Source organism: Emydura macquarii, unplaced genomic scaffold, assembly GCF_026122565.2.
Source record: "Emydura macquarii macquarii isolate MOO-44397 ecotype Brisbane River unplaced genomic scaffold, CSIRO-AGI_Emac_v2 contig_318, whole genome shotgun sequence".
Taxonomy (NCBI): domain Eukaryota; kingdom Metazoa; phylum Chordata; order Testudines; family Chelidae; genus Emydura; species Emydura macquarii.
In genome coordinates this window covers 14742708-14769187 of record NW_027130455.1, presented here as the reverse complement: position 1 = coordinate 14769187, position 26480 = coordinate 14742708, and the positions used below count along the sequence as shown (strand labels likewise).

The 26480-nt window shown below is 41.6% G+C and overlaps 1 protein-coding gene across 2 annotated transcripts in view; it reads right to left on the bottom strand.

Annotated features, from left to right (window-relative positions):
• Positions 1-26480, bottom strand: part of RAB30 (RAB30, member RAS oncogene family) — a 60820-nt gene that overhangs the window by 26704 nt on the left and 7636 nt on the right. The window contains exon 1 of one of the 2 annotated variants that reach the window (XM_067569010.1): positions 22869-23582. The exons of the other annotated variant lie outside the window; for it this stretch is intronic. The gene's annotated coding sequence lies outside the window, so the exon portion shown is untranslated. Of the gene's footprint in view, positions 1-22868; positions 23583-26480 lie in introns of those variants that run through there. 2 annotated transcript variants of the gene reach the window in all.

Sequence of the window (26480 nt, the reverse complement as noted above, 5' to 3'; positions counted from 1 at the left end):
GATCATTCAAATGACAGAGCTTCTATCACTTCCCATGGGAGATTACTGTCTATAATAGAATAAGAGAGTGAAACCGACAAAGAACCAAAGTAAAACTTGACCAGCTGAAGAATGAAATAAAAAAAAGTAAATAAAGAATAAATTAGACTTTTTAAATTATCTATTAAATCAGCAATGGTGTATCTGTTAACTATCCTTGTTATATATAAAGAGAAAATACTACTAAATAATACAGAGAATGAAATTCAGCAAAGCGAGGCATATGAGGCTTTTAGCACCTAGGGCTGTCTCAGGTGACTTGATATTGTCCTTTAGTGTAGGAGTAGAGAAAAAACAAAAGCAGAAAAGTTAGATGTTATTTGCATGCTTCTAAATCCAGAATGGGTGTGTTTGTGAAAAGGTGAATTTTTCAGAATTCTAGTCTGTAACATGGAGCACTTCAATAGACATTTGTATTATAAAAGGAATTCACAAAGAAGAATGCGGAACATGCCCCATCCCTTCACCCTCAACACCTCCCTCCCCCAACAAAGAACGTCTAAGGATCTTGAGCACAGAATCACTGCAGCCTTCGCTATAAGTGCTTCACCACAACAGGCCAGCATTTCTCCTGGAGACATCAATGTCTATTCAGACCAAAATCTATTCCCCAAAATTAGATTGTAAACTCTCTGAGGCAGAGATAGTCTTTTCATTATGTGCATACATTTATTTTGTCATTTATTTATATTTTTACAAATATATAAAATAAAATGCATTTGTATGTATTTATTTATATTTATGGGAGGCACCGTGGTGTCTGCAGGGAATAGAGTACTAGAGAAGGACTCAGGAGAGCTAGTTTCTATTCCCGGCTCAGCCACTGGCCTGCGATATGATCATGGGTAAGTCACTTCCTCTCTCTGCGCCGCAGTTAACCCCATTTTACAGATGGGGGTGATACTAACCTGCTGTGTTAAGCATTTTGAGATCTACTGATGAAAAGCACTATGTAGGAGCTAGGTAGTATTAATTATTATTATTATTATTACACACAGTGCTTTTGTGCGATGGGTCCCCACTCCCTGACATGAGCCTCTAGGGGCTGTAGCATCTATATAAAAGATGCCACTTTCTGTGTGCCACTCTGAAACCTAAAATACCTATTGAGTCAGTGTGAAACAACAGAAACAGTTACCAGCATGGTTCAGCTATTTTTGCTTAGAATATCACCAGGTTCAATCATCACTGGGATTTGTGATCTGTTATCATCCAATATTTAAGTTCTTGGCCATTTTGACTTTGCGTGAGACATAACTGGCTTTCAGCTGCAGCATGGCATATATTTATGCCTAGAGCCCTGCAAATTTGCGGATATCCACTTTATATCCATGGACCATGTTAGCAGATCATGGATTGGATGTGCATACAAATTTTGTATCTGCGCAGGGCTCTATTTATGCCAGAGGTCTTCAATCTGTGGAGGCACGGAGGAACATCTGGGGGGCACAGCCAGGCCCAGGCCTGCCCCCACAGGGGAAGAGAAAGGAGCGCCACCCAATCCTGCTGTCCTGCAGGCCCAGTTGCAGCCTCAGTGTCTGACCAAGGCCTCCCCAGCTTTGGCCTTGGCCCCATCCTAGCCCCTACTCCTGGCTGCAGTGCCTGGCCCTGTCCTCTCCCCGCTGCCTCAGCGCCCAGCCTCAACCTCCTACTCCCCCTCCTCCCCACCCACAGCGCCCAGCCTATGCCCCCCCCCCCGCCACAGAGCCCACCCAGCGCCCCCAGCTGCAATGCCTGCCCCCAGTCTCAGTGCCCAGCCCGACTCAGTGCCCAGCCCAACCTTGGTGCCTGGCTCCCAGCTGCCAGGGCTCGCCACAGCCACTGCAGTCCCTGGGAACCCCCGAGTCCCAGGGACGGCCTCAGCACCCAGCCCAACCATGGACTCATGGGACAGATATGGGGGTGCAGACAGGGGTAAGGCAGGGCTTAGGGGTCAGAAGTTTGAGGACCACTGATCTATGCCATGCCAAGCGTCCTAGCTCATTGTGATATCAGAGGTAACTCGACCAATCACCATGCTTAGGCTTCAGCTAGTTTGCATGCAACAATTTCACTGGTTGTATGCAGGAGACTGCACAGAGGTGGGTTACTTGGCCCAACTGCTACACTTGTGAGACAACATGAGCTTTCAGCTACTAGTAACACAAATACAATACTAGGGTTCAGTGTGGCAGAATGCAGTGGTTACAATAGTGGGCAGGAGCCTGCACTTTCAGGAGTCATGATCCAGCAATAACTTTATTTATGTAAAACCCACACTTACATAGTGTAACCCTGTCCCCCCTCTAGTCGCTAGACCACATACAAGGTCATGAGTCTCTAGGGTCTGTGAGTTATCAGAGCAGGCTTTTAGCTCAGGGAGAACAGGTTCATACTTTTGGATCTAGGGTTCAAACCCCACTGCTGATAACCTCCCCAGGGACATCATGGGAATTCTAGTGAGACTTTTCATAATATCCACGCCAAGTGAAAAGTCCCTGTTTCTATTTTACAGACATGAAACTGAAGCACGGAGTTAAAATGATTTGCCTAAGGTCACAGTGTATCCATGGTAAAGCTACACACCCAGATATCCAGTACAGTGTCATGTCCACCAGATCCACCCCTGCTCCGCTAGAATTCAAAAGGCCTGGTGTGTCAATCTATGCACTAGAACACCAGGCATCTGCAGACTCCTCTACCAGCTAGATCTTTAACCAACAGGCCACTCTGGGCCTCAAACAATTCCCTAAGAAAATGAATTTACATAATTTCTATGGCTATAGAGATTTTCCACTGCATCTTTTTGTTTTAAAGCTGCCATAAACAAAGGAAATTAACCCAAACAACTAAAGTTCAAACAGTAGTAATTATGTATACACGTAATATTACAGTTAATACAAATTCAAAGCTAAGGCTAATACTTCAACCATAAAATTATCCGCTGCAGGACTGAGCAAAGAGCTCAGGACCAGACATTACATAACATATAACAGAATATCTTACATTTGCATGGCACTTTTCAACCCAAAGGATCCCACAGCACTTTGCAAATGAAAGCCCAGATCATGCCCCCGACAAGTGGGCTAACTGCCTGAAGTTTCCCACAATGTCTTCCTCTGGCAAAGTTCAATTCCCTCACCATCCTCCTGGAAAAACCAAAGGGGTTTTGCCACCACAGAGGATGTAATGGAGCCCTTGGCTGTTCACACTGCTTCTCAGCTCCCTACTGCTTTGTCAGATGGGAGATGTGCTGACAGGGATGAGGGTGAAGAGTTTCCACAGCACAGAGGAGCTCCATGATGAAGTTTGTAAAACACTTTAGCCTCCACAAACAGAAGCTGCTTTAAGAGCAAAATATTATGTACCCCCAAAAAAAAAAAAAAAAAATCAGATCCCTCCATTCCATCAAATACAGTTGAGGCTTGTGCTTGTTCATCTGGGACACCATTTCTTCATATCTGTGGGTGTGTTACAACAGCTTCTGGATTACTACGGCAATATTAAAAAAGAGAGATTTTAAAGAGACCATTTGCAAGTTGACGTGCAGAAGATTAATTTTTCATGTGGGATCCAAAGGAGAGTGGAAGTGAATGTATGTAATGGCGACTGACCAAACAACACATATGTAAAGGTGTCCTGGGCAAGCTTCGGTACGTGCTTTTTCTTGTATGGTTTTTAAAAAATAAAGCATATCTGCAGAAAATGGAAAAACCAAGGCAGAAATGTTTACGTTTAAAACCACCACCCACTTTTGTTTATCTTCATCTAACTGGGCCTGGGTTCTGACTGCTAAACTTCAAACTTGTCGACATAGTTGAATACAACTTTTGTACAGATTCCAAGACATGTCTAGACGCGGAAACCTAATCGCTTTTGGGGCTCTATACATGTGCAGTGCATAACCAAAAACATGGTCACAAGGCTGGACAACAATTCTACAGCAATAGCATGCGAAGGGTCATGAAACCAACCCGTGTGTCAGCCTTAAAATTGTGGGAAACTGTGTCGCCAAATGCCACCCAAAGATGGCTTTGAATCCATTCGCAAGCTGTTCCCTCCTCCCCAAAGGAAAAAGACGTGAGAAGGTTTCAGAAGACTACAGCCAAAAACACTAACTGGAATGTGTCTTGTGTGGAGAGCCAGCAGGATTTCATATGGGCAGCTCTTCAACCAGGAATAAAACTTCCCTTAAAAAGCTGTAGCTTTCTGATAATGCGTGTCATGCTGCCACAGATAAACAACTCAGAGAAACCGTCCTTGTTTACGGCTGTCTCCTCAGTCTCTCCATCCCATTCCCTTTTGATATTCGGGAACTAAGTCCACTGCCTCCCAGATGTGCTGCACTGAGACACACATTTGTGCTATAGTTCTAGCAGGCATGGCACAGCGAGGATGGGAGAGGATACCAGCATGCCCAGAGACTAACACAAACCTCCTTCAGCCTAAGATTCTCATGTCTGGTCTCTTCCAAGATGGACATTCCTTTTCTGACGGCTATTCTCCTTTTGACTCCACTAGCTGCTGGGGTCTGGCTGGCTGGCTGAGGCAGCGTTCATATCTTTAAAAAGCACTCAAGGCACTCTTTCAAGGGAAGGCGTTTGTTCCCGTGTCAATGAGGACCATCATAGCTGACCATGGCAGACTCTTTGGGACGTGTCAATCAGACAACACACTCAGTTCAGTACAATAGAGTTTTCTAAAGATCAGCAACGGAAGCTAGTGGAAGACACTTATCACAAACTTTGGCATAAGGCCAAATTCACTGCACAGAAACAGAATTTGGCCCATGAGGCAATGGGTATGGAAGGCATCAGCCTTCCAGAGATGGAGCATCAGATTCCTAAAGTAAGGTGGACTGCATGATCATCATCTTGGTCATGACAATAGGGACTTCCAGAACTAACAGCACCAGCCTCTATAGCTGGAGCTAAAGGACTATGTCCTGTAGCAGGTATCGGTAATAAACTCATCATCTGTGGATTGGGCACGGAGAGGGACACACACACACAATGAATGTGAGTTACACAGACACCAGCCTTGAAGCAGTATGACAGCCATGATCTTTGCAGTTAACTTCACTGACCTTTGGTCATTCAGGGGGAGATTTCACCATCACAACTGCAACTCTCTGAAGGCAGGAAAAATGTGACATCACTGCAAGCTTTTAGTCACAAATTAAAAATTCAGCATCTGCTAAGGGACGGCCAGCGGGAGACGAGCAATGAATCTGTCCTCCTTATACGGACAAGAGGTCAAAATTCATTGCTGCTGTATTAAGATCAGTTGCCATTTGTTCAAAATGAGCAACACAAGCAATGGCAGCAAGAAAAAAACAGGTCTTGACTGACTGCTCAGTGGTTTGGGGGTTTGTTCTCAGGCCTGCCAAACCAAAGAGGTTACATTTCACAGACTGTAGGTGGGAGCCTGCCTGACAAATATTACAGCCCAGCTTTAGCAATAACAGCAAGGAGAAGAGTGAACAGGCAAGGTACAAGTAGGCATCCCTGCCTTAGACACCTTTCTGGACATTGTAACTGATTGTTCCTGACTAATAACAAGTGTCCGGACAGCTGCACCTCCTAAAGAGTAGCCACAATACCTCTTGTTCATTGATACCAAACGCAGTCTGATTTCCTGTATCTCTAGTTCTCCAAAGAGAAATAGACATTTCCTTTAACAGGATTCGTAGGTTGCCCTATTAAAGCGTTAAGTGCATTTATGTTAGTTTTCTTACAGTAACAAAAATCAAGTCAAAATTGCAAAAGCCAAGACATTACAGCTGTAAGAAGCACAGGTGCAATGTACAATAAGAAAGGCATTTCTTTTGAAGCGTTTGATTTGATTATGCGATTGGCTTCAATGAGAGCAGACCCACACCCCTTAATTAGAATCATTCATATATTTTATAATGTAGCCTGAAGTGTAGCAATGACTCCTTCCCAAGACAAGCCCTCTGGGAAATCCTCTCTCAATCACCACAGCGTTCTATTAGCACAGGTGTTAATGCAAGTGCATTCTGACACAGGGAACAATGAGAATCACTGGCTCTTGCACTTGTATTTAGAGAGGAAACATCTGGTGGGTATAACAGAAACTGGAAATCAGGACACCTGGGTACCATTACTAGTCCTGCTACTGACTCGCTGCTTAATCTTAGGCAAGTCCTTTAACTGCTCAGCATTTTGGTAATCGATCTATAAAAGGGAGAATAACGATTGTCTTATAGCATGGTATTGCACAGGAAGATTTATGAGAATATTTGTAGAATTCTCTGAGATTCCTAAATGGTAGACACTATGGAAATGCAAAGTATTTAATATTTAATCTACAAGGTGGGGTGGTCCAAGCTTAGTACAGCAGACAGAGAACAACAGTGACTGATCCAAGATGTTCCTCCTTTTTAAAAATCGGTGGCACTTGTTTCTATATTTTGTTTGCATCTGCTTTTACAGTTTGCACAAGAAGGGAAAAGTTACAGCACACATGTAGTTTGCCAGTTAAATACTATAATTCAGGAGTGCATACAAACATGCCGCGTCATGGTAGGGAAATCAAAAAAGGCTCGTGTGAGGAAACAGAGATAGAAAGCTATGTTTCAAGAGGAGAGCCTCCCTCAATGCAATCACAGGAATCATTAGACACCATAATTATAGGCCATCTCCTTGCAATTGGAAAAGGAGGGATGGCAATTCACAGCACATAATTCATTCATCCTGTAAAAAGGAACTTCAACCTCTGTTCTATATATGTATTTTTCATAGCTAGGTTTCTCTCTCAGGGATGAGAACTTTCCTACATCACACTAGGTTTGGAGAAGAAGACAAATGACGATGTTTGTAAAATGCTTTCAAGATGAAAAAAGCTATGGAAGTTCTAATTCAGCCTCATAACTCCCCTGTAAAGGAGGGAGGCAGACATTCAAATTCCTGCATTTAGAAGTTGAAGTAGAGGCAACTGGACTAACCAAATGATACTTGGTTGAATGATAATTTGCTCACTTTATTGTTAAATTATTCTCTCCTTTCTGCAGCTCTGTGTGTGTTTGTATCATTCATCTATTGCATTTTCTTATAACCTAGCCTACATGGCCCTTTGGAGCAAGGACTGTCTTTTTACTGCATGTCTGCTTAGCATCTAGCAGTCTCTGATGGGTCTCTGGCTCTTCATTAGTGTCCTCCATGTGTTAGTGAAACACAAATAATACATTAAACTTAATAAATAACAGGCACTAGCATCTCACATTATCATCAGAGGCCAGGAGATAAACTGAACTGGCCAAGGTCACAGCGCATCATTGTAACAGACGGGGTTTGAACTCAAGTTCCAAGAACACAGTGTTGTGTTCAGACTCACATTCTGCTGACCAGATGCAAAGCTGCGTCATGGGCATCCATCAAGCACTGAATTCCTTTACAGAACATATCAAGGCTGCTCATTAACAGCAAAGAAAGGAAGTGGAGCCGCATACTCGTCCCCTGCCCACCTTTGCAGCATCTGGGCCATGTCTACACTGGGAAAAGGTATCATGCTAGCAAATGTGTTAATTAAACACGTTTTAACTAATGTGATGTTAAACACAATTTTGCCCTTCGTGTAGATAGGGACAGTCATGTTTTAAAACATTAGCAAGTCATGGTTAACCCTAATGATTTTAAACACAACTCGTCCCTGCCTATACAAAGGGCAAAATTGTGTTTAACATCACACTAGTTAAAATGTGTTTAGTTAACACAACTGCTAGCACATTGTTTTTCCAGAGTAGATATTACCCAAGAGACGAGAGGAATTTAAAACTGGGACTTGCAGACCACAGTGAGTATTGGAATCTGTTGTCAGTGATGAAAAAGAGAGAGCAGCCTCACGGTGAGCCATGGAATGCCTATCAGCTTGTCTCGTGTGTGCGTGTAATAATACATCTAATATCTGGTTGGTGTATGTGCACCATTCTCCTCTGTTGGTTGGAATAAGAACTTGTGTGTGTCATGGGTCCTTTACTGCTAATAGCAATGGGCATTCTCCATTAACTCAAGTGGGAGGGGCCTGTGTTTTTAGAACAGGTGGATCTCAGTTCTGTCTGTCACCATGGCATTCCCACTCGCTATTTTGTAGAGCACAGCAAGAACCACCATGTCTTCAGTAACCACTGAAATGTCATTCTCTTTCTAGTCACTAGATTGCATTGTTCTACTTTTCCAAGATCTTTTTCTTAGTGTCTTTCAGTCTTTGAAAAAAGACCACTCAGTCTTTGAAAAAAGTATGCTTTGTTAGTTTTGTGATGCACTTTTTTTGAGGGGTAGAGCTATTGCAAGAAGCAGGAGAGTTTGATCACCGCCTTAATCTCTCTAACTAGTTACTCCTTGGGAACCAGGCACTGATATTTGGCTGAGATCCTTGAAAGAGAGAATTGCCTGTGTGCTGTTTGTGACACCTTTTTTGAAGGACTGATGTAACTTGTATTTACACACCAAGAAGATACCCAGACTCCTCATCACTGATTTCTCCTTCAACAAGAAGCAGATTTCCAAGGCCCCAAATCTACTATTGCTTGGCAAAGGGGAAACTATATTTTATATCTAATGGTTGTATTGGGCAATAAGCCAGCATTTCTTATAGCAATTGAGTTGACAGTGAATATCTGAGAAACCACTTTTTTCAAAGATGTATCTAAGCACATATTTAGCCAGAGAATTGTAACAGTTAGTATCTCTCAAATAAGCACATGTTGTATAGTCCTCCAAGAAAACAAATTAAAACGGGGAAGAAATTAGCCAAAAGATTGGGTGTGATGCAAACTAAAGAACTAGGAAATTAAATGATGAAGCAGAGTCTTGATATATAAATCGTATTGTGTCCATACTGGTTAATTTTACAAACAATGTAAATTGTGGAGGTTGAGAGCAGACTCTGCTTTCAGCTACACCAGTTTAAATCCAGAGTGACTTCATTGTCTCCAATGGGAGTAAAACCAGAACAGGATTTCAGCTACAGTCATCCCTGACTTTGCATTTTCTGATCTACACCACGTGTCCCAGAATCTCATCTTTACCTGAAAATATATCTATTGTATTTAATACTTCTATTATTGTTACTATATATCACAATTACTGTCGGATGAGATATCTGATTATACTAATTATAAAAGATGATAGGGCTCTTTTCACAACAGTAAGGGGATGTTATCCCAATCTCCTCACGTTCCAGTCAAATTTCAACTCTAGTAATTACATTTGCCGTATTTTAAATTCCCCTTATAGTTTCACTTTGCTATGGTACTTCATTTTGTCCTCATGCACTGTACAAATGCAGTTACTGCTACAGTGTGCTGTTAAACAGCTGTCACGTTTCAGCTCAGAGATGGCTGCATTTCAGTGGGTTAAGGTCTGGCTGCCTTTGCACACATCAGAAAACTTGAGGGCAAAGAGGGAGCACAGAGTGGAAAAGTCCAACCTGTTGTAGAAATATTACTATATAGACTCTCACCAAGAGAAGCAGAGGAAAGATGTTCCAGAGTAGGGCCTGTGGGACTTGGGACTTATATAGGACTTGTGCTGCAGTAACACCTACTGCCCCAATCAGGGATCGAGGTCCCACTGCACTAGGCACTGCATGTGTGTGCGGGCACACACACACGCACAAAATGTAAGGAGAATCTCTACCCCAGAGACTGTACAATCTAAGCAAGTTGCATCTTTACATTTGTGCATTCATACTCTTAGCTCAACTATTATGCATCTCCATACACAGAGATAATTCCCACTCCTGGTAGGATTAATTTATACATAGAAGTCTACAGATGGATGTTGCTGTCGGGAACACAGGGGCACAATATCTCTGCTTTGATGGCAATGATATTCACCCATGTTGGTGTTGCCCTCACAATGTGCCAACATTTGGCACTATGAACCACAGCTGAGACTTTCAAAGCCATGGGATTTGGAAACCCAATTCTCACGAGGTAAGAGAAGGGTATGTGGATATCCAGTTCCCATTGTACATACTGAGGGTTTAGGGATTTTCCCAGATGAAGAGCATTTCATAAATACAACATCACAACATCATTTATATAGATTTTTCCCTTCACTAATTCTGCATTCTTTAGGAGTAGCCTACACCAGTTTTGGAAACATTTGTAAGTATTTCTAGAGCTGCCTGGTGAAAATTAAATGGCTCCATCTTGTTTATTTAAAGTAATTACCACCCAATTAATTTCTCTCCCTGAGCACTGATGTCAGCATGAGTGTGCACAATTCTGGGAATGGTTACAGTTCAGCTACAGAGCTACAGAGGGAGCTCACACACAGTTTGATGGGTGGAAGTTGGTGTCTCATTGGTGGCCATTTATTTTTATGCTTTGAAAACAGAGCAGTGTTTGATTTTGTTTATTTGTTTTAAAATTACAGCAATTTTTGAGAGGCAGGATTAATACTGATGCTATACACAGGCTGACAGTATCACTGCTTCTTCTTGCCTTGCAGCTAAGATCAAGGACCTGAGCCTTCTCTCACTGAAGTCAATGAAAGCAGGAGCAGGTCCCAGGAGCACTATCTGTTAAGCACCGGATACATTTTCTGTCTTTGCTAGATCCTGCCCCGGCATCGGTAGGCCTTGTGACCCACCAGATCTTTCCACTTCTTGGCTACTATGATTTTATATAAACACCAGTCTATACAGCAATGATACTCAGACCTCAGGGGTTCAATCAGGAGCCAAATTAGCAATCAACATTACCCAAAAAGCCACAATAGTGTGAACTCATTGTTTCATTTACTATTTTTATATATATTATTCTCACAGCAAAATGACTAAGTATTCTACAACTGGTTAACACCACAGGAAAAGCACCCTGATTGGTTAATAACTAAATCACACCGTGTTTTAATAACATGTGCTGCAGAGCCGCAGGAGACACAATGAAGAACCACTTGCAGATCCTGAGCCTCAGTCTGAGTATCACTGCTATATAGGTGGGAAAAACCATGAACTAAAAGACTATTATCTCCCATGATTACGGCTCTGATTGTTAAATGACATTAATGTGTTTCATCATCATGATCTATTATTTGTATTGCGCCAGAACCCCAGTGTGCCATGCGCTGTGCTAACAGAGCAAAAATGTTATTTCAGTGTGATACTATGGATACTAAGATCACTTTCTTAAAAGGGATCATGAAAATATTAGCACTCCCAAGCTTTCTACAGCTTCCTACAAAACAACATGTACAGGGATATAGTTCATGAGAGGAAAAAAAAATCGGAGGTTTCCTAACTCAATTAGCAATATGGATTTTTAAAATAGAATAATAAAATCATAGAATAGAATCATAGAAGATTAGGGTTTGGAGGGACTTCAGGAAGTTATCTACTACAACCCCCTGCTCAAAGCAGGACCAACCCCAACTAAATCATTCAGCCAGGGCTTTGTCAAACCTGGCCTTAAAATAAAAGAATAAATCATATGACGGACCAGGCAACCACTTGGGTCTGCAGTTTTTTTGGTTGTCATGGTACATGAAAATTCCTGGCTCTCAAACTTGTATGTTCTGGAGAGAAAGACAACAAAATACCTCTTTTCATGGACTAGAGAGGAACATTTCCTAACAACGGCTGGTGAAACCACCAGCTATTCTACAAAAAAAAAAAAAATAGCTGCCCCTTTCATATGAAAACGTTTGTGTTCTTTTTGTCTCTCCTGTTTGATTTAATAAATGACTATTTGAAAGTCAGGGAATACAGGCTATTCAGCATAAGCAAACATTCAGGCAGTAGTAATGGGAATCATGTGTGACCTCTTGCCTGCCAAAGAAAAATTGTGCTGAATTAATCAGAAGGATCTATGCTGCTTTAAGGCTACATCACTGGATGACCAAACGAGCTGATGAGAAGGTACACCAAGGGAGAGATGGTGATGTATAAAGTATTATTTCCCATTTCAATACATTGCATGAATCACCAATACACCCACATGACGACAATGTATTACACAGTGTTCTCCATCTTTTCCTGGCACCTGCCTAGGGCTTCTGTTTTTGAGGGGTTATTTTTAGTAATTTGAGTTTTATGTAGATTTCCAGAAATAAGGGATTTTTGGGGCTCTCTCCTTGTATATACTGTAATGAGTAATTTAGAATACATACATTACTCATTCTGGTAGTGTATATTGTAATGAGTAATATCTCTAACATTCCCTAGTGTGCTTTAATACAGTACTTTTTCAAACAGCGCTATGTTAAAGGGCACTAGGGAACCTTTAGTGCACACAACAGGGTTCACGTGGACCAAATAACGTGCAACCCATTAGCGCACTTTAGAAATCATATTCCCATAGTCCACATTACTGCTCCGTGTAGACAAGGTCTTAGACACAAATAATCAGTTCCGGTGTTTGTTGGATAGACACAGATTCTTTCCCTTCCCTTCCCTTCCCTCAGGGGTGTTTTAATCAGTGTTTATTGATTAAAACTGAAAATCAGAACCCTATACATGCCCTGTGACAGAAGCTACTCAGTGTCCTATGTCCAGGCACAATTACTGCCCTCTCTTCTCTTCTCCCCACCCCCTTCTATCTGGTTTTTTTCCTGGTTGTGTCTTATTTGTGTATTTCTACTTTTAATTGCTTTGCTCCCCAGTCTCCTGGTGGCCTCCTCTACCACCATACAGTGGGAGATTGGTCCATTGGTGGTGCCATTGAGCAAGGCCCTCACGATGCTTTTGCAATAGAAATTAAAGCCATGAAAGCAAAGAAGAGACAAGAGGCTTTGCCCACTATGCTGCTACTGCCTGAGTCCGCAGCCCTATACACATGAGCCGCTCCTACTGTTGGCGGCCTCTCTTTACTTACAGCTCCAGGAAGACTTTTGTAGTAAAGGGCTGGGGCAGATCTGGGGGTCACATAGTTTTCCTTGCTCCTTTACTCTACTTTACTTTACTGCAACCCTGCTTGCACTAGAATAGCAATGGCAATAGAAAATAGTGTAAGAATATGTGTTAATTTCCCCCAGCACTGACTTCAGACTACAGAGGTTTGAGGTAACTGGGCTATAACTTCATCTGCAGACCTCTAGAGAGCTGATTATTTCCCAGTAAAACTGCCTTGCCTTTTGTTCTTTGGCTGCAGACTGGATGCCTGAGAAGTTCAGGATATCCACACAAAACAGACTAACGTCAGTGATTACAACACAAGCTCTTACTCAGTTGTTTTTGTTCTCTGCCCTGCCTGCACTGAGAATCTTCTCTCCATTATTGGGCTTAAATTCAAGGCCTTTTGCCTTAGTGGAACAACAAACCTCTAAGGAATAATGTTTATTATATGATGTAGTCAGCAATGCTCCTCCTCCTCTGGATAGTTATTTTCTCCTTAAAGCAAAATTTCTCCACCCGTTCTTTATTGCACATGTGAGACCAGCAGAAGTTTCACAACCACACACACGCAATTACCTGGAAGGAATCAGTGCTTTTGTGAGAAACACAAGCTCCTCCACTTAAAGTGCAGTGACAAGCAACTATGTACAAAACAGCACCACTTTACTTAGCAGATCTGCTCTGAGCATGTATTTTAAGGGTCCTATCTGCAGACTTCAATAACCAAGGTAAGCATTTACTGCTATACATTCCTGGGAGCCCTGCATAGCCCACGTAACTAGAGAAAGCAAGCTGTATTTTATTACTTCTTGAGCATCATCCACAAAATTGTTTACTAAGTTTCAATCAGATAGACTTGGTGCAAATCAACTGAAGACAATAGAGTGTCACAGCTAGAAGGAAGGGCTTAGTTTGGCCTGGAGACCCTTTATTACTTGTGATGATGCACAAAAAGGAGAGAGCCCAGCTAGGTTCCCAGGGCCCAGGCTGTGTTTGCAGGACTGTTTCTTAGAAACCATCCTTTCACTTGTAAAGTGAGCACATTAGATCTGGAGTCGCTTTGTCATAAATATGAAGCTCCGCGACAAAAAATGTCTGCACAATCATTTTTCAGTGTAAAACCATGCTGAATCCTATTCCAGTCCTAGTACATGACCCCTTCCCATCTGCAACCATTCCTGACTTGAGGAAGATCTCAGAGAAATTTGGAATCCCTAGACTTCCTGGGACTACTGCCTATGTCAAAACGCAGCCCCTCGTCGTATAGGAGACAAAATGGGTAGTATGCAACTTACCATGTATACATCTTCATGAGATCATTTGAAACAAAAAACCAAGGTCCTACCTGCTCTACATGGATATTCAAAATCCTCTAGAATTTTGAAGGCAGCAAATAGAATTTCAACCTGGTTTTCTTGGCCAAAATTGTACCTATTGTTGGGCATCCCATTTACTGCATTTCAGTGCTGCTCTCTATATATAGTTCACACTACAAATAATTTCAGGATCCGTTGGGACAAAAGGCTCCATGCACTTGCATGAAATATCACTGTTCCTGAAGATTCAAGTCAAACTTTATATGTCCATTTTATTATGCTCTTTTTTCTACAAAAGAGTTTTTTCTTCCTCATAAAAAAGTCCTCATAGCATCAGCATCTACTATAAAAGAGGTTTAGGGGAGGAGACATAGAAATGCAGAATCCTGCCAGATTACTGTAGGGTTCAGGAAGCCAGAAGAGCTAGGGCATAAATTCAATTCCAAGCCAGTTATGAAAGTTTAAAAGCAAAACAAAAGAGCCAAAGCTATTCAGGAATGACTTACGTAAGTCTCACGAGGTCTAGCATTCTCTCAACAAATAGATAATACATTAAATTGCATTTTATAGCACATTCCCACATTTTGAAAAACTTTAATGAATTAATTTTCACACCAGTGAGATCAGGTAGTAATATTATTCCCATCGTACAGATAATGAAACTAAGGCACAGAGAGCTTAACTGACTTCCCAGATCACATAGTAACTGGGAAATTAATGCGTAATCTTCAAAAGATTAGAATCCAAAAGAAACTGAAACAAAAAAGGTGTAAGAAGCTCAATCACTATAGCTTATCGATGAGAAGGTTAATAGGAGACTTGATCATAATCTATAAATCCCTAGGCAAGAGAAAAGATTTCTTATAGGAGAGGACTCTAATCTAGCAGACAAAGGCATTACCATATAAAATGGCTGGAACATGAATTCAAACTGAAAATAAAAATAAATATTTTTTTTTAAAATCTTTTAACAAGGGTAATTAGCCACTGGAACAGTGGATTCTTCATCACTCAAAGTCTTTCAAATCAAGACTGGATGTCTTTTTTAGAAGAGAACATTTAGTTTATCAATAAATTATGTGGCTTGTAATTTATTGGATCAAAGTTCTGTAGACAGTGTTATAGCAGAAGTCATAATATTTGACCACAACGGTCCCTTTCTGGTCTTAAAATCTGTGAAGCCAAGTGTTAACCAATGCAGTGCTGTCTGCCAGAGTCTGAAGCCAGGGCACCTCCAGGGTCTCTGCTGCTACTCAGAAATATTGCCAGATCTTTACAAGTTTTCTCACTGCTGCTACTCAAAATCCTTCAGTTTCACACTGCTGTCGCTTGGGAAAGCAACAGAGGCAGGCTGTGAAGATTCACTGGGGGAAGGATCTAAACACAGAGGGTAAGGAAGGCAGCAGAGAAAGAGAGAGACAGACAGAGAGACATTGAGGTGGGCGGGGTGGGGATGAAGAGGGGAGAAGTAGAGAGAATGAGCCTAACCCCCTCTTATACTTCCAGCACCTAGAGGAGATTCAGGTTGGGAGCTTCAGACACCTGCTAGCCAAAGGTTTCAGAATACTGAGCCTCCAAGAAAGGTCTAGAGACAGGCTGCTGATGGGAATCCCTGAACCTTCCCTCATCAAGAGGGGAGGGTGGACTTGACTTCTTACCTAGGTGTTGGCCCAGGAAAGTACTCCATCCTTCTCCACGTAGGTCTTTGGCTAGTGCATTTAGCCATCTGGCTATGTAGTGTGTGGTGCATTTTACATTTCCTACGTGTGTAGATGCGTGGTTGCGGGTGAGGAACTGTTAGAGATTCTGGAGGTAGACAGCGCAGAATGGGGATTGAGAAAGGAAAAAGGTAAGTGGGGAGGGGGGGAATACATCATGATCTCTTATACAGACAGAAAGAAAAAATGAAATGAGGCCAGAAAGGGAACAAAACCAAGAGAAATTAATGTTACCTCGTTAGAACAGTGCACTGACAACGCTGCTGTACTGAGTAAACATCACACAACTGTTCTATTCCTTTTAATTACAGAGGATGTGGCAGAGCAACTATTTTTCACCTTGGCTAGCAGACTTAATCCTCAGACTCATATGTGCCAGTTACACTCAGACAAATGCTGAAATAGAGTTTAACTGCATCAAATCACAAAAATAACGTATTAACATCCAAACTGTAAGTACCGCAGTAAGCCCTGTGGGGTCCTGGTCCATGACTGGGGCTCCTAGACTCAGTAATAAACATAGCAGCAGCAGCATTTTTATAAAACATTCTCTCCATAACTAGCCATTTTCCAAAGAAAAGCTTCTGTCAGAGTGCAACATTCTTATACATTGTCTATTTTAAAACCATTATTTTATGTAAATGAATTCAAAGTAGTAGTATTTATCCAAGGAGTATAAAATGGTTTTAAACTGCATTCTACAATAATATGCACAATAACTGCAGCAGAATTGTATATACAAATTTATCACGAGACATCTTCATATGGTAAAACCAAATATTCCTCCATGGTTCTATTTATCATTTATCCATCATAAATGCAACTACAATTCCTAGTATACGAAACACAGACTCAGAGCAACTCCTGGTATTGTGAGATAGAATGGAAGTTCTAAGTTATTGTGTTGTAATGTAGAGATTGAAGTCCACTCATAATTGGAATGACTATTATAATGAAGACTCCTGTTGAAAAGAAAAAAAAAAAAAACAGACAGACTTCACTATCAGATGGTTTCACTAAATATAGCTTAAAGTTGCAGTGAAATATCTACAAAATAAATGGAAGAACCAGTAAGTGTCTATTTTGCACACATTTATCATCACAGCAAGGAGGATGACTTTGTGGTTCAAGAACAGGACAGGGAATCAGGAAACCTGGGGTCTATTCCTGTCTCTGCCACAGAATTCTTGAATGATCTTGGGTAAGTCACTTAATTATCACAGAGAAGCTTCCTCCTCTGTACAACAGGGATAGTAATATTTACCAACCTCATTGTGATGTTTTAAGCTAAATCCACTGATGCTTGTAAAGCATTTTGAGTATTATTTTATGACTAAAGTTTGAAGACCGATATACAAAGCCAGTGGCTCGCCACCAACCCTTTTCTTGAGGATGGAAAGCTTGCAACCCTTGTGCAAATTACAATACTAGGTCACCTCTGATGGAACATAAATGAATCCAGCCCTAAAGAACCCCTTCAAATGACACTGCTTTTCCACCGATTTATATGTCATTTTAATATGCATTGGCTGTTTGTTCTCCTGGGTTGCAGGTTTTTTTAGTTTAAAAAATCAAAACATCTATTACACACGTTTGGAGCAACCTCAAAATTTAGCCAAGATTGTGAATTGGATTGTAGTGCAAAGATAATGGATATGTGTACAATGGCAAGAAGAAAAAGAGAGTTTGCTGCTGACATGACAAGTCCAGCAGTGCATGATGGCATTATGATATGTAAGTTGTGAACGTAAGATATGTGAATTGGTGAACTGAGGTTGGCCTTAACTGGTGATTCCTTCATTTTTATTGGATGGTTATGAAAGGATAAGCACGTTTACAGCCTGACCTCTAACTTAAAATTTTTCATATGGGAATTTCCTAGTTTTTTAAAAAACATTGTCAGGCAGTGGGGAGCAATAAAGAGCATGGGATGGGAGGAGATGGGGGAGGCAAGCAGGACAGCAAGGGCAGGCTTGGAGTGGTGGTGACCATGGAAAGGATGTTGGATGAGCCAAGGGTACTGAGGGGGAGACTATGAACTTTGTGGAGTAGCAAAGGGTAGGAGGTAATAAGGGGAGAGGGCGCAGACGATTAGGAGAACTGAAGGGGAGACAAGTGCAAACTATCTTCTACGACTATACTTAATTTGTCCTACCTTCAAGATGTTGGTGAGCAGACAGGTATTAAACTTCAAGGTAGCATTTTTAAAGTTAGTACTTATTTTAAAATGCAGTCACCTTCCGAAGAATTATTGTGCTAAAGCCAGGAGACTATTCAATCATTAAAGCATGAATCAGAGGGATTTTAGTACAACTCAATGCAACCTTGACAAGGGAGTCACTACCAACGCCTCCTTAATACATACAAATATTTTATCTCATACGCACACTGTGAAACAAAACATCCTTTTATCAGCTATGCATAGTTTTTGGGCTCACCACTGAATTTGGGAAACATCAGAGGATACTCATGGTGAAGAGAGCAAGAATCATGGAAATATATCGTTTAAATGTCAAGTGTCACAGGTATTTTGCATCCCAGTTGACCTTTATATTCTCCATGTTAGAACATTGCTTATGCAGTGATAACAGAGGACAGGTTTAAATATAACATTTGCCATAAGCCTACTTAATGAAGCCAAAATGAACCCTCCACATGAAAAAAGGCATTTTTGTAATCCTAGGGATGGAGAACCTCATCTCCACTGAAAAGGTTAAAGTTCTTGCTATGTGTTCATTAACCTGCTCCTTTGGTTGACTAGTGCTTCTCTGTGGTAGCTTCACCCGTAGGCGGTATGTGAAGTTGGCAGCTGCCAGATTCTGGTTTGAGTATCTTTTATTGGCAAGTAATAACGTCTCTGCAGATTCCAGATTAAAACTGGAGCAACCACAGACATCAGGTGGAACACCTGATTTTCAGGAATATACCAAGGGCTACTTAAATACTTTCACAGTGCAGACGTGATCAGTGAAGATACTGTAAGCTTGGAGAGGCAGGGTCTGTGTCATCTTACATGTCTGTAGCAAGAGTCAGTACCTGCCACACATAGCGGTTACAATCCAAATAGGCAAAACAGAGAAAGGACAGAGGAAACAGAGGCACAGAGAAGTTAAGTGACTTGCCAAGGTCACAGAGCTAGTTTCCGGCAGAGGTGGAAATAGCACCCCGTGTCTCCTGCCCCCTACTTCAGTGCTCTTTCCATTAGACCACTTCCTTTTCTTCCTGGCTCTTTTTCACTTTTTTCCTGTCTCGTAATGTGCACTTTCACAGTTCTGTCTCCCCTTCGGCCCCCTTATATCGATTTCTCTCTGACCTTATACTGTGTGCTCTACCTCCTCCCCTATATTTTAGCTTTTATTCTACCACCTCTTCCCCACTGTCAGGAAAGGCAAGGGGGATGGCATTCCTTCTCGAGTGCTGCCCCTGGCCCCTGTTCAGGGGATCCAGCTTTTGTATTTTGTCTTGTAAATGTCAGATAAAATTATAGCTGCTGGGATGGAGAAGGAAAATTCTCTTTTTCCCCCCTTTTCTTATCCTGTAGCCTCCAACCTCCTGGGATGGGAAATGAGAAGTATCCACCACTCTCTAGCACTCCCTCCATTTTCCAGCTGCCACAAGAGGTAGATAAAGCATGTTGAAACACAGACATGCCCAGGCATACCCAGGCAGGCCTACTGCCCGTGTCAGACCATCTTCTCAACATTTCACCGAAAGGGGGTGTGTGTGGTTTCTGCTGAAAGGTAAAGCATAGCTGATTGTCATGGTGATTGCGAGATGTTTGTACAGAAATCAGTTCTAGAGTTATGCAATGTGTAGGATATTATGTTCCAAAGCTGTCAGGAGTAAAACCTATCACCTGAGAGGGGGCAATCTGGGTACTGACCCAAGCAACATAAGAACAATGAACATCCGTGGAGACACCCTCCCCACCTCACGGCTGTCTGAGTGAGATGCAGGCTTCAGCATTTGCAAAGACAAAAGAACCCCAATGAAAGTCTCTAAATAGGGGACCCTTAGGTCGGGGGGATGTGATAGGCTGAATCTTTCTCTAGGGTCACACTCAGACAGTTTCAGCGTCTCATTCCCTTTCCCCACTTGGGAACTTTAGCCTTTCCAGGTTCTCAGGCATGGGGGTCTCCCACTTAAGGAGACGTTCAGTAGTCTCCTGGTCTGGTTGGTCTACAGTGGTCTGGCACGGCCCCCCGTCAGCGTTCATCTCTGACCCCTACCCCGCTGTGATCAGCTTATCCTTGGTCTGTTAAGTCCTTGTGGGCGGTGGAGGCCTGTCAGCTGTTTCTCTCTCAAGGCTCTGTAGCAAGAGTCAGCTACTTCTGAGGCCCAGCACCTTTCCTCTTGGTTGCCCCCTTCCTGTGAGAAGCTCTCATTTTTAAACTTGCTTCCTCCAGCTGAAGCAGACTCTCTTGGGGTGCCTATTTAGTACCGGTAGAGCCCAGAGCAGCTGGTTAGTCTTCTGACTGAGATGAAGCATGCTCTATCACTGGGGATAACGGGCTGGAATTGTTTAAGAGTAAGATTCTCCACTACAGGAGCAAGGACTCTGCCAGTGTGGGGATCTCATGAAAACGAAATCCCAGTTTTTAGACCCATTCTGCAAGAAGTGACCTTTGGGTGAGAGATATCTCATTAGACAGGAAAGTAACTTGTTAATAAGTATAGGCTATCAATCGCATGTTATATCTTTCTTTTACCAGTAACCTTCTGTTTCCAAGTCCTTATACTTCCTTTTCACTGAATCTTTTTCTCAAGCTCTGGTAAATAAACGTCAGTCTGGTTTTACTGTAAATCTGTCTAAGTGCCTTGTGCTAAGGAGAGTGTTGAACTGAGGTGAAACCAGTGAACTGGGGTGCACTGCTTTCTCGGAGACAGCAAATCAATGTGCATTGTGGGTGTCCAGAAGATTAAGGGACCAGGCACTCAAGCAGAACAAAATGGGATGTGTAAATTCCTAGCCAGCAGAGGCAAAGAGCAGGGCTTGTAGAGCCCGGAGGGGAGCACCTATGTTACCAGTAGCCTGTGGATGGGGAGTTTCCCCTGGTGAACACAGACAGGGCTACCTCCCATTGTAAACAGGTGGTTGCAATTCGCCCCCAGACACCTCGGGTCACCTCAAAAACTGTCACATCTCCACTGTTCTCTCCTACCTCAGCTGTAGTTTGAATCCTCCTTTGCAGTGAATAGCTAGAATGCCATTTCCCTCCCCACACAGCACCAAAGTGAGATTATTCTGATTCTTAGCCCCACTGCTGCCCACAGGGTTCTGAATAGCAGCAGTGAAGGGAAAGACGCTAGTCAGTTTTTTCTGCACTGTAGGCTTGGGAAAGTTCTGAACAGCAGAGGCGCCGCTGGAGCTGTCTGCAGGCTTTGGAAGGCAATACGGCATTGGTTTTCACTCTGTATTTGGAAGGCTTTCACAGCCATAGCCACTAGATGATTAAAAAAATAAAAATAAAAATAAAAGCTTAGTTTCTCAAGAAGCTAATGGTACCTGCCCAGGAAATCTTCCAACTCACCACAGGACACCATGCTCTCTCTTGCAATCCTGTCCTTGGTCAGCTTTCATAAATCTATCCTCTCCTGGTTCTCCTCCTACTTCCAATCATTCCCTTCAACACTTCATTTACAGGATCTTCCTCAGCATCCCCCCTTCAATATTGAGTCCTACAGGGCTCTACACTTAGCCCCCTCCTCTTCTCCCTCTCTCTGAGTGATCTCATTCACAAATATGATTTAAGCTAATATGTTTATGCTAATGACTCACAGATTTACCTTTCTACTCCTAACCAGTCCCCTGGACAAACCAAAATCTCAGTCTGTCTTTCTGTAAGAACAGAAGAACTTAAAAATGGCCATAGTAGGCCAGACCAATAGTCTACCCAGGCCAGTATCCTGTCTTCTGACGGTGGCCAATACCAGATGCCTTAAAGGGAATAAACAGAACAGGGCATTCATCAAGTGATCCATTGTCCAGTCTCAGCTTCCAGCAGTCAGATAAGATGAGAGAGATCTGTTAGAAGTGGTGGCAGAAAAAATAGAAAATAAAATATTGAATCTTAAAATGCGGAGCATAGACTCTATGAGAAGATCCTGCACTTCAGTACTCAACTTTGGTTAGCTAGGCAGGAATCATACCCTTTGACAACCATAGCCAGCTTCAGAATGCAATATTTTCCAAGCAATGTGCCCCTCATCATCATCATCATGTGTGTCACAACATATTAGCATGAGATTAAGATATCCTCCCTTTTGCATGTATACACAAATTACATTTCCCTCCTTCCTGGTACAAGCTATATGCTGACTATTAAAACACATTCTTCTTAATAATTCTCTTCCCAAATAATCCAGACTGTTTTGTCCATTTGAAATGGGTCTTTGAACGATGACAGGGAAAGAGCATTTATTGTTGGTGACATGTCCCCTTCCAGCAGCCAAAATCCTTTGCATATTGGCACATTATTTTTCCCCTTTTCATATTACTGAACGATTCCCAGTGACACCTTACTAGGCAAAGCTTCATTAACATGCAAATGGAAAGTTCACATGGATATTTCATTCATTGCACAAATAATAGTTTCTACTTGAAAGGACACACAATTAAAGTCATAAGCACAAATAGTAAAAGGATAGAATGGGAATGGTTGGTTGTACATGTCACAGTAATGTTTGAAAACCAACTTTTTTAAAAATAAATCAATCTTTCTGGTAGGAATCAATTACAATAATAAATGAGCAAGAGTCAAATGCTGAATAAATGTGCTGAAAATGTAGCATTACTTTAGCCGTTGGTTGTCATCAATGTATTTTTAAATGAGGAAAAGCATTAATTTTTTTTTTTTTAAATGCCTGAATTTTACATACTGAGAATTCCAAAAATTAGAACACAGTGCTTTTAAAAGCTTCACTGCATTCTAACAAGCCAAAACTATACACTTACCCAATAAGCTACAGCTTCGCCGAAAACACAGTTGTACCGAAAGCATATTCTGCAAATGGACAGTAACTACATAACAAACAGCCACACAGATCTGAAACCTTGATCCTTAAGCAGGAAAAAGAAGAAATTAAAAAGGAGCCACTTCTGACTGCAGAGTTCTCAATTAGCCCAGGGGTAAGAGGACCCCACACAGGAACATCTGTTTGCAGAGCCAAGTCCACAGAACATCAACAGTCATGAGGCTAAATGAAGAGCATTATCAAAAGGAATATTAACATGATGAAAAGGGAAAGCAGTTTACATTTAAGTTTTAATTTAGTCTTTTTTAATTTGCAGAACAGAATCTGACATTTAACACACTGACCTGGTTACTTATTAGCTACTTTAGGAACTGATGCAATAGACTTACTAATATGATGACTGACACTCAAAGCAAACAACAATTAATGCCAGTTTTGTTATTTTGCTTCAGAGACCAATTGTGAAGAAATGCAGACCTTAACAGAGAGACTGTTTAATATTTATTTAGGTATCATCCTCATTTATTTTAGCCGAATTGATTATGGATTTTTGGCTCGATTTTTGTTGTGTTTTCTGTTGGTTGGTTGGGTTGTAGGAGTCTGTGCGCAATTTCTTTTGAATTTAATCACTCCAATGTTGAAACCTGCAAAAGGAGAATAATTAAAACTACTCAATTTTTTAATAAGATTTATTTTCTTCCATGCTTAGGGTGATATTCTGTCCTTTTATGCTGGGCAGCACATTACTGCCACAGTCGCTCTTTACCACCCTATATTAGTTCAGAAAGCAGGGAGGAGGAAGGAGAAGTTTTTAGTTCAAACAGCTATCAAAACCACTCACGTACCTAAAGCTGAGCATTGTACTTAAGTGCTTTGCTGAACTGGGTCTTCAAAGTCACAGTCTGTTTCGCTGCTCTGTACCTGGCGCAGTGTGACTAAGTGTTGCTCCAAACTCAGGCTGGATTTCAAGGAGAAAATCCAGTCCTTTGTAAAAAAAAATGAGGGTCTTTAATGTTCCAACATGCGCATGGCTTGACAAGGACAAGCACAAAGTTTGTCCAGCCCTGGGGAGCAAGCTGAGAAAAGGAGAGGAGGGGAGAAGATGACAAAACCAGTTAATGTGAGATGCATGAGAAGGGGGCAGAAGTGTAAGATATTTCTGATGACAGTACAGGTATTTTTTTATACTGCAGTTGTTCCATGAATGGCATTTGCAGCAGCAAGTTTGTAAATGGTGCATAAGAGTTGCTGATTCTGGGATAGGACTGAGAGGACAGTGGGTGTCCCACATTATACAGCAGCTGCCCCACAATACACAGCAGTGATTCCCCACAAAGTAGTAGTCCTGGAGGCAGAGCGAAGGACACCTGGATGCCTACCCACAGTGCAACAAGATTTGCTGATACATTTTGAGACTGTGTGGGCACAATCCACCCACACAAGTGGCCAACTGCGTATGTGCTCTGCCGAAAGGGTTTTGCAGTGGCACTCTGATGACTGAACTTTTTACTGGTATACCTTGCTCACGCAGACAAGGCCTATGCTAAGTTTCGTCTTGTGGTTTGAAGGTATATGGAGAATTTTTCAACACCTGCATATGGATCTATTTGTTTAAGTCTGTAGTTAAGTTATTATTAAGTTAAGTTGGGTGGGGAGAAGTGGAGCCTTGGGAGTCTCTCTTCCTGGTCTATTTTTAAAATACAATAATTTGGAGTGATTAATTATTACCCAGACCCACAATATACCTCTCATTGTGAAGGTCAGGAATTAGAGTGGGAACAATTATCTTTTAAGAGATAAGCATGGTGTATAAATGTTTTTAACACAATTCACATACCACAAGAGGTCACGTCACAAGAAGCAGCCCCAATCTCTTAGTTCAGATAAAGCAATTATCATTTGGTTAGGTGTTACACTTTTTTTGCAAGCCACTAAACAGAAATGTCTACTCATGCTGTCTGGAAGTTCAATAGTTAATGCAAATTTTTGTGTGCACACATACATGCATGCAACACACCCCTATTCATGTTGAAAGGCGCTACCATGTGAATAAATGCTGGGATGAAGAAAATGGCACAGTTCCCCTTTAAATAGCATACATTATTCAGAAGCAAAACAAAAACAAAAACTTGTATTGTAATCCTTCTAACAACATGTATGTGCCAACTCTTGAAATCTCAGGCTTCTGGGATGTGCAGCACAGATACAGTCTCAATGTGCCAAAGTAATTTTGTGTGTACAGACCCAAAATCCTCCAGGAAATGCCCTAAACTTACAAAACGTTCTCAAGCACTAATATTTTCATTGGGGAATTTTACATGACCAGATATATATGTAAAAGTTACAGATGCCCAGTTGTCTCCCTAGGGGCTACCATGTGAGAAGGCTGTGGAGACAGTTATGAAACCTTAGGGGAGGAATAATTGATGCTGCTGAAATTCGCTTCATTTAAGCAGCTTTCAGTTACCACAATTTGCAACTAATTCCTGATCTGTTAAAATGATCCATTTTGAGTGAAACACTTCCCCTTCTGGAGTTCCACCATCAGAAACATGGGAGGCATGACTAAAGATCTGGAGTCAAGCATTAGCCCATTGCTGCACAGTTAAGAAATACAATATACGACAAGGCTTTGTCTTCACTAGGGAAAAAAAGTGTTTTTACAAACAAGTGGTAACTAACATGAGGTAAAATCATAGTGAAGACAAGGCAGTTTGTAGTTTTTAAGTTGAGTTAGCGGATGGAGGTGAACTCTAGCCTCCCCCATGCCCTTTACCTTAATCTGCCGCTAATTCATGAAAACTACGAACTGCTTTGTCTCCAGTAGGATCTTGTTAGTCTCTACTTGTTTTTAACTCATGTTAGCCAACACCTTTTTTTTCTATGAAGACACAGATGAGTATGCACTTAAAGGAGAAGTTATCTTTCCTACCTTTCCTCATGATATATCAAAAGTGTGAAATATTCCCCCCTGTCCTCACAGATTAAAAACAAAAACATGCTTGATTTTCACCTTAAAATATCAGCAAAAGTAAAAGCAGGAATCATCAGCTTCTGCTGGAAGCTCTGGAAATCTCAAATGCATAAGGAAAGCTTTTTCAGCCCAACCATTTATTATTCAGGTGTTAACTGGCTGTTAGCTAAAAAGAAAAAAGAAAGAACCCTCACAAGACATAATTTGAACGGTCATTTCACCTCTCGATTATTCAGGTTAAAGAGGTTTTATGGCATCTGAGATGTCACAATCCTATCAGTTCTCCTGTCATCTATAGTGTGTTTCAAGGTAGACAAAGCCTGAATTTCTAGGGTGGAAAAAGAAACTGAATTTAAACCTCTCTTCAGTCATTAGAAAGCAGCAAAAGAGAGGGCAAACCCGATGTTATATTCTTTGCAGGACACCTTTAAAGGGACCCCATCAACCCAGAATTCAGGTTTCATAAGAAATAAGCTTCAATAAGATGACGCACAGAAATGTTGCCTTACCCTTACCCCTTACATTTTAAGTAAATATCTTTGCAACCCAGTTATTATCGTACTGCGCACCAGAACCCAGAAGTGAAGCTGAGTACCACTATAGAGAACACAGAGTCTG